This window comes from Eumetopias jubatus, unplaced genomic scaffold, assembly GCF_037043125.1.
Source record: "Eumetopias jubatus isolate StellerSeaLion01/CBP00866 unplaced genomic scaffold, mEumJub1_p1.0 scaffold_5, whole genome shotgun sequence".
In the NCBI taxonomy this organism is placed as follows: Eukaryota; Metazoa; Chordata; class Mammalia; order Carnivora; family Otariidae; genus Eumetopias; species Eumetopias jubatus.
The window spans coordinates 67,825,042-67,836,028 of record NW_028274811.1 but is presented as its reverse complement, the minus strand read 5'-3'; the positions used below and the strand labels follow the sequence as shown (position 1 = coordinate 67,836,028).

The following is a 10,987-nucleotide window of genomic DNA, read 5'->3' as shown; positions in this document are numbered from 1 at the left end:
CACACTAGTGCCAGGAAATGTAAATGCCAAGAGTGTCCTAAAATTTGGCTGGTATCATAAAGCAGATTCTTTCTTTCTTTTTTTTAACCAGCCTTCATTTAAAACTCTAGAGCAGCACATTCCAATAGAACTTTATGCAATGATGGCAATGTTCAACATGTCACAGTCAAATAAGGTAGCCACTAGCCAGCCGCCTATGGCTATTGAGCACTTGAAATGTGGCCCGTATAACTGGGGAACTGAATTTTGAATTTTATGTAATTCTAATAAGCTTAAAGAGCCACAGGCGGCTAGCGGCTACCATATTGGTGGCAGCTTATAGCTTCAAGAGCACGACAATAGAAACACTTTACACCTTTGATTTATTTCAGCCGAGTACCTTACAACGTCTTTGGAGCATTGATCTTTCCACCACTCTTAGACCCCTTGGTACAGCTCCACAGACAGATCAAAGAACAGACCAGGCATTTGCACATTTCGTGATGGCATTTTTGCAAGAGCCCCCGGTACTGTTCTCACGTGCCAGCAAATAAAGGGGATGGAAAGGGAAAAGAAGTTTGGGGGGGTTTTGTGTCTTTTCTCCCTCGTCTCCCATTTGTCGTGTAGCTTGTGGCCTCTCCGTAGCCAAGACGCGCACCTATCCACCGAGGCAGCTTAACTACCAGACCCAGCAGTTGGCTGTTAGTTTTTTAAATAATCGTGTAGACCCTGAGAGATTGGGCTGTAAAATCCAGCTCCAGGACCGCGTCCTTTCCTATTGGCCTGTCAGGTGAAAAACAGGGCTGACTGGCGGGACAGGGGCGGCGGCCGGACCTGCGCCCGCCACTCTTTCTCCCCCCAGGCGCGCAAACCGTTCAGAGCCCGGGCGGCTGCCAGGGCCGCCGGACGCCGACCGCGTGCCAGCGCTTTGTGCCCCGTGCGTAGGTGGGCTCACTGGGCGCCTCGCTCGGAACTCATCCCCAGCCCTCTGGGGTCGTCGTTCGCCAACCTAGGGGAACTATTCCCAGGATGCCCAAACCAGACGAGCAGAGCAACTCCCCGACACCGCCACCGAGCGTTTCCAGGGCCCACCCACCACCGTTGCGCCCCCCTCCCATTCTCCACAGCCCACCACGCGGCCTCTTCGCCACACCACCAGCCGCTTTCCCCCCCCGAACCGTGACATCCCCCTCAAGACACAACCCGGCACACTCCCCGCCAAGACAGCCCGCCCCTCCTCGGCGCACCCAGGCCCACAGGCCCCTGGAGGGCCCGAGCCCGCCTCCTCCTCGCCCGTGGCGCACGCACGTGGCGCACTCACCCCCTACTAGCTGCCTCCGAGCTCTAGAAACGCTCCCGGGAGGGAGCCCCCGCCCCCTCGGCTCCGACCGCTCTGAGGAAAGTGGGTGGGGGGAAGCGGAGACGGGCTGAGAAGGAGTAGGTAGGTCGGTCCGCTCTGAGAAAAGTGGGTGGGGGGAAGTGGAGATGGGCAGAGAAAGGAGTATATAGGTGGAGAGCGGTGTTGGAGGGGACGACCGGCAATAATTGGATGGCGTTGCGGCTGTTGCGCCTCTGTGAACGCCCAGCCAGCGCGGATTCACTTTCCACACAAATCACCCGGAGGGATTGTTGCAGCCTGCAATCAATAGCTCAGCGGAGTAAGCTGCTGAAACCAGAGGCGTCCCCTGTCTGGGTCTTTAAGGGGCCGTCCGAACTGAATTCCAGCCCTCGGCTTCCCAGACAAAGAAGTGGGCACCAAAACGCAGGACGAGATTTTTAACCCCCACCCCCCACCCGGATCCCGGGTAAAGATTTTAAAAATTAAAGGGCACAGACATAGAGAGGTATCTAGAAAAAAACAGTTAAAAGGGGAAGTGTGACAATCCATTCTTTGAATTGAAAGTTTATGTGATATTTCGAGAAATGGGATAAAATCAATGTTCCAATGAACATTTAACGATTTTGTAAGTGAGGGTAAAGTCCATTAAATTTAGCCATGCATATGGATACTTTTTAATCAGCCACACATTTACAAGGAGATTACAATCTAGCCTTATTTGGGCATACTGAGCCAGGAAAAGGAAGAAATGTATCATAATTTGTAGTGGCATTGTTAAAAGCCTTAGCATATCTTTCAAACATTATTCCATGAAGATTGCATTTCTGTAAGGTGAAAAGGCCCTGGGAGATGTGTATTATGATTCCCACTTAGCAGACTGTAAAACCAAGCAGAGCTGGGAGAAAGGGTATTCACCAGGTCACCAGATAGATGCTCACTACCAGTCACTAAGTTTAGACTAACTCACTGTGAGCCTGAGCCTAAAAGACTAAGCTCAGCTAACACCCCTAAAATAAAAGTGGCCAAAATTCATTTCTCCTTGCCTGAAGCAATTTAAAAATAAAAATAAATTTTAGGAATGTCAACCCAAATATAGAGGCTTTATAAATCTTAATGAGTCTTCACTATGAAAAGCCTTCTTGCTAACACAGATGGGTCAATGGATATTGACCATCATGGTCTGATATGTCTCAAGGTTGGGAGGAGTAGACTCATTCTGAAGCCAGGGAAAAGTTCATTTGTGTGCTTGGAGTCATAGAAAGCTAGTTTCAAACAGAGATTAGAACACAGGAGCATTTGTCTGTGCTCAGTATAGCTAAACACTGCTGGGAAGCATAGGTATTATTGGTAATAGAATTCATAAAGGGTACTGAATCCACACCACTAATCCCGAAGTTTTTATAACTGGCCTTTAGGCCACATACACAATAAGCCCTTTCAGCAACTTCAGTTGCAGCTTCATTACCCCTACTTGACAAATTTTGTTAGCTTGGGATATGGTATATTTGACTTTCTCTTTTGTAATTCTTAATCAGATACAAAATTAAAGGTACAAAAAATAAAGATAAATATAGGCTCTTTAGATATGAGATAAAGGATATGATTAAACCTTGGCTTGGAATAACAAATCCTTTGCATATTGCAGATTCTCAATCACAAGCAGTCCATATGGTGTATACTGTGCATAGGCTAAAGCTGTACCTAAAGAATTTTTGAAATTTAGATATTTGGCACTATTTATTTTAAAGGCTATAAGTATTTTCACAATTAATGATCATTTTAATTATTTTGTATTTAGCATATTCGTTTTAAAATCAGCATTAATACTGATGTTACTTCAGATTAGAAGTTTTAGAAATAAATTTCTTTGAATGTACTTTAATATCAGCTTTCTTTAAAAAAAAATGTTTTTAACTGTGTACCTTGTTGTACTTACACATTTTAAGGTGCCAAAGAAGAGTTGCAAACTGTGAAGTAACTTCTATGAAGAGATGAAGTAAAGAATGGAAGGCAAATGACTGTATGTGTATGTGGTGAGTGCTTAACATTTGTTATATCATTTACCACCAAGCTAATTCATAAAGGTAAAACTGCCAAACTCCTTGTCATTAGGTATCTATAATGTAGACACATAAAAGCGATGAAGCGTGATGCAACCATTATATACTTTATATTATAAGCAATACCGTGCCATTTTGCTTAAAGCTCACGGGTCACTTTTCAGGGCCTACCTTTGCAAGTCTCTTTTACAATTAATCCATTTCAGGGTAAGTTATGTATGTCATCTCTACTGTAACTATAAAAAGATATAACATTTTTAATGCTACTGGAATTTATCTTACTACTTTTTATATTTTTCTGAACTTCTATGTTCAATTATGTTTGTGTTGAAAGTATTCTGGCTGAAGAACAAATACTATACAGTTGAATAATCTTGAGGGGTAGATTAATCTATAGCCTCTCTTCATCTTAGGGTGGGTTGCTGTGGCAACCGCCCCAGCTTACTTTAAAATAATTTTTTAAAGCTTACTTCAAGAGCTACACCCAGCGTGGGCCAAGCTTAAAAGCAGGCATACCCAGTGAACAGGGTTTTAGTAGACTGCTGATTTAATGTAGGGAAGTAGTAAAGAGAGTAGAGTGGAGTAAGATGGTACACAACCTTGAACAGAAATTAGAAATTAGCTTTCTTTAGATTCAAGTCCTAAGGAATATGCTCTCTGTAACTTCTGTGGCACTTTAGTTAAATATATTGCTAAACAATTCTTTTTTTGGGGGGGACGAGTAAATATATATTTACATACATAATAAAGCACTTATGACAATTATTTAATAAAGAAAATATTTGGTGATTGGGGGAAAAAAGTTTATTTAAATAGTATGTCAATCCCAGACATCATTTTCTCTTAACCGATTTGTCACCTTTTATTTAACATGATAGGCCACTAGTGTCCAACTGGCTTAAAGAGTATAAGAATCTTCTACATTCCAGTCATAGAACTGGAATAGATTGGAGAATTCACGTAACTCACTTAATTAATAAGCAAACTGAAGCCCTGAAAAGACATACTCATTAGTTAGGCACAAGTCTTGAACCAGAAAATATAGGCCTACTAACACCTAGTACAAACTCCTCCCTACACCAAAAAACATTATGATATAGCCAAGTACCATTAGGTGGTAAAGATCAGGATGATTTTGGTTAAAAAAAAAAAAAATCCAGAGTCTTTAAAGAATACAAAGCACATTTTGTATTAACCACTTTTTGAATTACCAATGAATAATTTTAAATCTCAGTGACTTTCTATTGTATATTTCTGCACAACCTCTTCTGTTCTGCTTCAACTATGAAGGCTCATGGGAAGGAAACTAATGCTAATATTAACTTAGGTCACACATAATTAAGAAGTTAAATCTGCTGAGGGGAATATTTTATATTTTAAAAGGCCAACCGTGATACATTCCAGACCCAAATTATTTCCAAATTATCCACAGTGTGGGGTTATACATATTTTTGAATGCTTGTACTATCATTGATAATTATGGGTTTGTTATAATGTTTATTATTAAATAATGCTTTAAGATGTTAAAAGGTAAAATAATTTATTTTTGAAGGAAAACCATCTAAAACCGAAGTGTACTGTGGTAAATAGAAATAATCTATAATCCATCAAAAATTAGTATGGTTGAAAGTCATGTATTGCCTATGTTCATTTGTTCATGTAAAATAGACTTTTACTATTCATTGCGTTAATATCAGGCACTATGGCAATAAACATTTTTTCCTACAAATGTTTTGCTTTGTCAAGGCATTTGTGAATCTAGAAAAAATTAAAATAATTTCATTTTTACCACCATGTATAGACATATCTTAGTATTCAAAATGACTATGCACCTTTAAATTTTTGGATTCTTTTTTTAGAAGTTGTACCTTAAGTGAAAACCTGATATAGACTATCTCTGCCATATTATTAAAATGAATTCATGGTAGTAGCAAACTCACCAGATGAAAAGCAAACAGGCAAACAAATATATTGTAGATACTAATCTGCAAGAAATAATACTATTTCAGATGGCATTTGCTTCATTTTAGCTGTGCTGATAGTCACAATGGTGATGAGCCAGAAGCCTGAAGATTGTTCAGATCTGGTTGTGCTTGCCTGGAAAATCAACCTTCTCCTTTCAAGTGAAGCCTTGGGGCAGACACCTAAATGTTGAGCCCACTCTTCTGAGAAAAGCTACTCACATCAAATAGCCCCTACAATGAAGCAGGAGGCTTTTTGAATCATACATTAAAATAGTCTAGAGGCATGGTGCAGAACTTCACAGGAAATCCAACTAGTCATTGGGTTAAACACATAGTGCTGAAAGGAATTTTTTTAAGTGAGGAAATATCTTTAATTAGCTAGATATTTCAGTATACTTCTATTGTCTACTCCTGTACATTCAACGTTTTTATTTCCCGAATGTATTTTCCCTTCTTCCTTTCACAATATTAAAAATTTTTAATTTGGTTTAAACATTTTATATGATCTATAGTTCCATTGGCATGCAATCTTGTCTTTTCATGGTTTGTGTACTAGTGGGTGTATTTTATCTTTGGCTTTATTAGGTGTGGTGTAATTGGCTAGAGAGGGAAGGTGCCCAACCCCTAGTAGCCTTTCCTAAATCTTGAATATTAACCTATCTTTTTTTTTTTTCCTGGTCAGGTCAAGTGTTTACTGGGCTTAACATAAGTATCTTCCTTATCAGTCCCTATTTCTGCTTCCTGTGCAGCTGAAACTCTTCAGGATAAGTGAAGTCATCAGCTATCGGATAGGGAAGCCTAATGCATTTGGGAAGTTGGTTTGGTTTACATGTTAATGCTCTGGATAAAATCCAGTAAGGTGTGGAAGAGATAGAAGTAGGAGGAGGGAGGGGGAAATCTCCGGGGAAGCTGCCGCCTCGGTAAATATTTCCAAACTGATTAGAAAGTTCATGGCCCCGCGATGAAGTCGAGATTTCAGGAACGGGTACTTTATTATTTTGTACATTACTAACACATAAGAAGTATTTCGGCACTCTTTCTGGCCCTCCAGCCTTTCTGGGCCGAAAACCGCATATTCTGGGCGTGCAGGAAAAGCGCGCTGGAATCGAGTGCTGCAGACATCCTGGACGGTGGCTTTTACGCGTGAGTAACAGAGGAGCGCTCGGACGGGTGGAAGAAAGAAGTGGTTAACGCGTCTCCAAACGGGGGGAAAAGTCACAAGAGCAACTATTAGGGTCGCGCTCCTATTGGTCAGAGGAAAGAGCCCGACTTTAGAAGGACTTTCCTGCTGGCTGGCTCGCAGAGTCTCCGGGGAGCGAGCGCGCCGCAGCCGGAGATGGTTCTTCGAGCGTTCTCAGCCGCAGCGTGGGGAGAGCAGGGAGCCGCCGCTCCCGATGTTGTCTTCATTTCGTGCAATAAAGAATTGTCATTAGGTTTGCGTATGGCATGTGCCATTACCCCACCGTAAAACTAAAATTAGCAAAATGTCAGGAATGGAAAGATTGATTCACCAAGATGCAATTATCATTTAAAAGTGCTTGATTGAGGTACTGATGTTCAGTGATTTATTCTGCATACCATATACATAATTAAAGTAGTGTAGTGGAGTAATTTATCAATCTAGTTGAGACTGGAGGGGTGAGGAGGGAACTGCTGTATGTTTGTTTTATTAAAATGCTCCGAGGTCTAGTCCCGCCCCCCTTTTGCGAGAGTGAAACTGATGATTTCTCTAGCTCGCGAGGAGAGAGTCAACGGTTTGGGATTGTGAGGGAGAGAGAGACGGAGAGGAAAAGACAGCGCGAGGCAGAGGCAAAGGCAAGGGCAAGGACAAAATAAAGGGAAAAAAGAAGGCAAGAGGCACTTCTTTGGACGTGCCGCTTAGAACCCCAAGCCCGTCTGCTCCATTTGCCCTGCCACCCCCGCCTCCCCTCCCAATATCCTTCCACCACTGCCCCCGCCCCCCCCCCGCCTTTTTTACGCGATGTTTCAAAGGCTGCGAGCGGCTCTCCTTTTCCCATTCGTCTTCTGTCACTTCCTTCCTGGACGCAGTTTTCTGGACGAGTCTGGTTACTTTTAATCTGGCCGGCTGCTGAAAGCTACTTTCTCCTCCTCCTCTTCCTCCTCCTCCTCTTCCTCTTTCTTTTCCTCCTCCTCTTCCTCCTCCTCCTCCTCCTCTTCCGAGCGGCCTCGGCGCGCGCGAATGCGCGGCCCCGAGCGCGCCTCCCCCGCGCGCGCTCCCGCCGCGCGCGCACACACTTCGTCTCCAGCTCTCTGCTCGTTCTGCTCGCAGTCACAGACACTTGAGCACACGCGTACACCCAGACATCTTCAGGCTGCTATTGGATTGACTTTGAAGGTTCTGTGTGGGTCGCCGTGGCTGCATGTTTGAATCAGGTGGAAAAACACTTCAAGGCTGGACGAAGTAAAGATTATTGTTATTTTTTTCTCTCTCTCTCTTTCTCTTAAGAAAGGAAAATATCCCAAGGACTAATCTGATCGGGTCTTCCTTCATGTAAGTACCTCTGACATTTCTCGAGGAAATAGAAATAGCCTGGGTATTGTCTCTGAAATCTGCATCAATATATTCCATCGCACTGGGTCTATTCCTGTGCCTTTTTGAGGGCTGAAGTTGAGGTTTGTTGTGCATTCTTTTTTTTTTTAGATTCCATGATTTCCTGGTCTGTTGCTAAAAGTAACTTTTTAGATAGTCCTATCTGTTTGCCATCAGTTATTGAAATCACTCCTGACTCGTTCTTGTCACACCAGTGTGTTTAAAGTTTCATGAAGTTAGTTCACGTCATTAGCATGTTTGATATGGTGGAGTGTGTGGAGCCTGGTGGATTTTAATATTTCACAGAATGCTCTGTGACCTTGAAGTACATGCCTCAAGATTTAGCCGCTAGTTTACTGTGCAAAGATGCTCCTGTGAGTCCCCCCCGAAGACTGTGATTTGCTTTGGGTTATGCTTCTGAGCCACTAATTCTTGGGATTAGTTTGAGCTAAAGCATGGCTGTCTGTCAGAGTATACCTTTGTGCATCTCCTCCCCTTACCAACGTGCTGGCTTGATAGAGGGCTTCTCAGTTGGTGTGGACAAAAAGTAATATCCTGGCCCTGGTCTACATTTCACAATTGGTGCTGGGGTTCAGTATATGCATTGTTGTTCAGGTCAAGTCAAATACATAGCTCTTAAAAAGAAACGAGGTTAAGTCACTTTAATTGCCTTCTCTTTGGACTTTGGATGAAAGTTACCAAACTCAGTGATAAAGTTTGGCACAAAGGCAGCATATATATAGACACAGCACACTGTTTATTGTATTATTAAATATTATGCAAGGATTTAAATTTAATACTAATGTTATCTTCTTCCCAGAATAAGGCTATTAATTCTTAAAGGAAATTTTACACCTGAAACATTTCCGACTATTCTAGGTCCAGTAGTTATCATTTTTTGGAAAAAGCTCTTTTCTTCACAGTGTAGGAATGTGTCTTTTGCATAAAATACCTTTATATGTAAATGCTGACAGTATAATAGGTAGAATCAGGCTCTCTGCCAGTTCTTTAACTGGTCCTCAGTGGAGAATTGCTTTGACACAAAGTGCATTTTACCATTGTGAATCTGATACTAACTCTAATAGTCACTGTCTTGTGAAATGGTTAGTGACTGCATATATTTTCTAAGTGCTATAAAGGGAACTCCAGCCACCTCATTATACCAGTCAAAAAAAGTGACCAGCCTCTTATTCACTGGCACCTTGCAGTGGAATTGTGGTTGCAGAGTAAAGATGTTTATGCAGAGTATAATAACTCCAATCCCTGGAGACTTGGAAGGACATGGAAATGTGACCACCTGTGAACCCCATTTAACCTCTGTATTGCATACCAAGTTTAGCTTTAACTAGATTAACAATCTCCAATTCTCCAATTTGAAACTAAAACATCTTACTTCATTTTTAAAATAATACCAGTTTTGGCTAGTCTTTGAAAATGCTCAGTATGTACCAACCTGGCCCAAGCATTATTTTTGTTTTTCCATCAGTTTCACTTAAATATAATGCAGTTAATGAACCATATTTTGTCTCCCCATGTATGCATAAAATTCTTAAGTTAAAAGAAGTAGGTCTAAAGCAAGTGGATTCAGAACTTGACAGGTAAAATGAGATATGCCTAGCTAATATCCCATCTCAAGAGGAAAAAAAATCTCAATCTGTTGGAAAGTACATTTGGCTATAGAGTAGACTACAAGCTCAATTCTAAAAGTTTTCATCAAAGCACACTTTAAACTCAATATTTAAAATATGATTTCCCCAGTCATGTTAAGGAGACAATAGTTGGCAGTTATCTTTGCTTCAAGTTTTACTAAACTTTATAAAAATTTACTGTTATTTGCTAATGTAATTCACAAAGCTTTGGAGTATTTGTGACATATTTTCCAGACTTCTTACAAAAGACAGTATTTTCCTTCACTCATTAATTACGCTATTTACATTCTGATTGCTGTGTATGCATGTCAAAGACAATATTAAAGACCTAACTTTTATTAAATATTAATTTGTTTCTTAGTTTTAAATAACAATGAACACTTTATATTAAAAAGTCAATTTTCCACCTTTTCTGAGCTGTTCATACTTTAAAAGTATGCAGTCACATATATTAACTTTTCAAAATAGAAACGTATAACATTAAATACATGAAATTTAAATAACAAGGACTTTACTGCACCTTGCCTCTTTTATTCTTTAGAAACATACTCAGTTTTCAAAATTTGGTGGAAATGGTTTATTCCAATAGTGAAAAGGACTGTCTATTGATTCAAAATTGAATACTGAAAAGGCATCATGTTTTATATTTTTCAGATTTCTATGTATTTCTTCCTTGGCCCTCACTTTTACACCGAGTCAGTAAATTGAATAGCACTACAAGCATATCTTTCTAATAAATGATTTATTGTATTAAATTTCTTTTATAAAAAGCTGAGATAAATAACTCCTTGGCATATCTTAACATTGTATTTCAAAACTTTCTTCTGTTTATTGTATTATGTTTTGTGGTTTTATTTCCCAACACTAAATGTGGTATATCTTGAGTCTATGAAATCTCAGAAAGTGACAAAAATGGGGAAATATCTGTGCGGCAACACTTATGCTCATAATAACAAAAAAAATACAGTTATTAAACAGAGAACCCTGGCTTCAGGGACATGATTCAAAACAACATGGGAGAATTTCCTATGCAATTAAGGGTTACAGAATGGGCTTTAGAGAGATTATTACTAAAGTTCTACTTTTTTTCAAAAGCACATCCTCAGAGAACACACCAGGCAGATTAATATCTAAAATTTATAAAAATGCACATATTTGTTTTATGAATATAATGATTGCCTGGACACAATGAAAAGATTTAATCACTGATGTTCACTCTGTGTGCTGCATGTGGAAGGATAGGTGATTAAGATCCCCGACCTCAGCACTGTACCTTAATCTCATGGGCGCGTGGACTGCCCTGCACTCAGTAAAGCCTGACTGTTCACCGAGATCTGTCATCTTTAGGAAATCAAACCAGATTACAGAGGCGATTCACAAAACCAGGAGCAACAACAGAGTCTGTGCACCTTACAAAAGGCAGATTACGCAGTTCACATGTTATT

The 10,987-nt window shown here is 40.6% G+C and overlaps 1 protein-coding gene across 8 annotated transcripts in view; it reads left to right on the top strand.

The window, feature by feature from the left end:
* Window positions 1-7,597: 7,597 nt before the first annotated feature.
* Window positions 7,598-10,987, top strand: part of MEF2C (myocyte enhancer factor 2C) — a 150,311-nt gene continuing 146,921 nt past the window's right edge. For 3 of the 8 annotated variants that reach the window (XM_028114507.2, XM_028114502.2, XM_088023384.1), the window contains exon 1: window positions 7,598-7,854. The gene's annotated coding sequence lies outside the window, so the exon portion shown is untranslated. The remainder of the gene's footprint in view (window positions 7,855-10,987) is intronic. The other 5 variants (XM_028114503.2, XM_028114493.2, XM_028114494.2 and 2 more) reach the window with 2 other exon arrangements.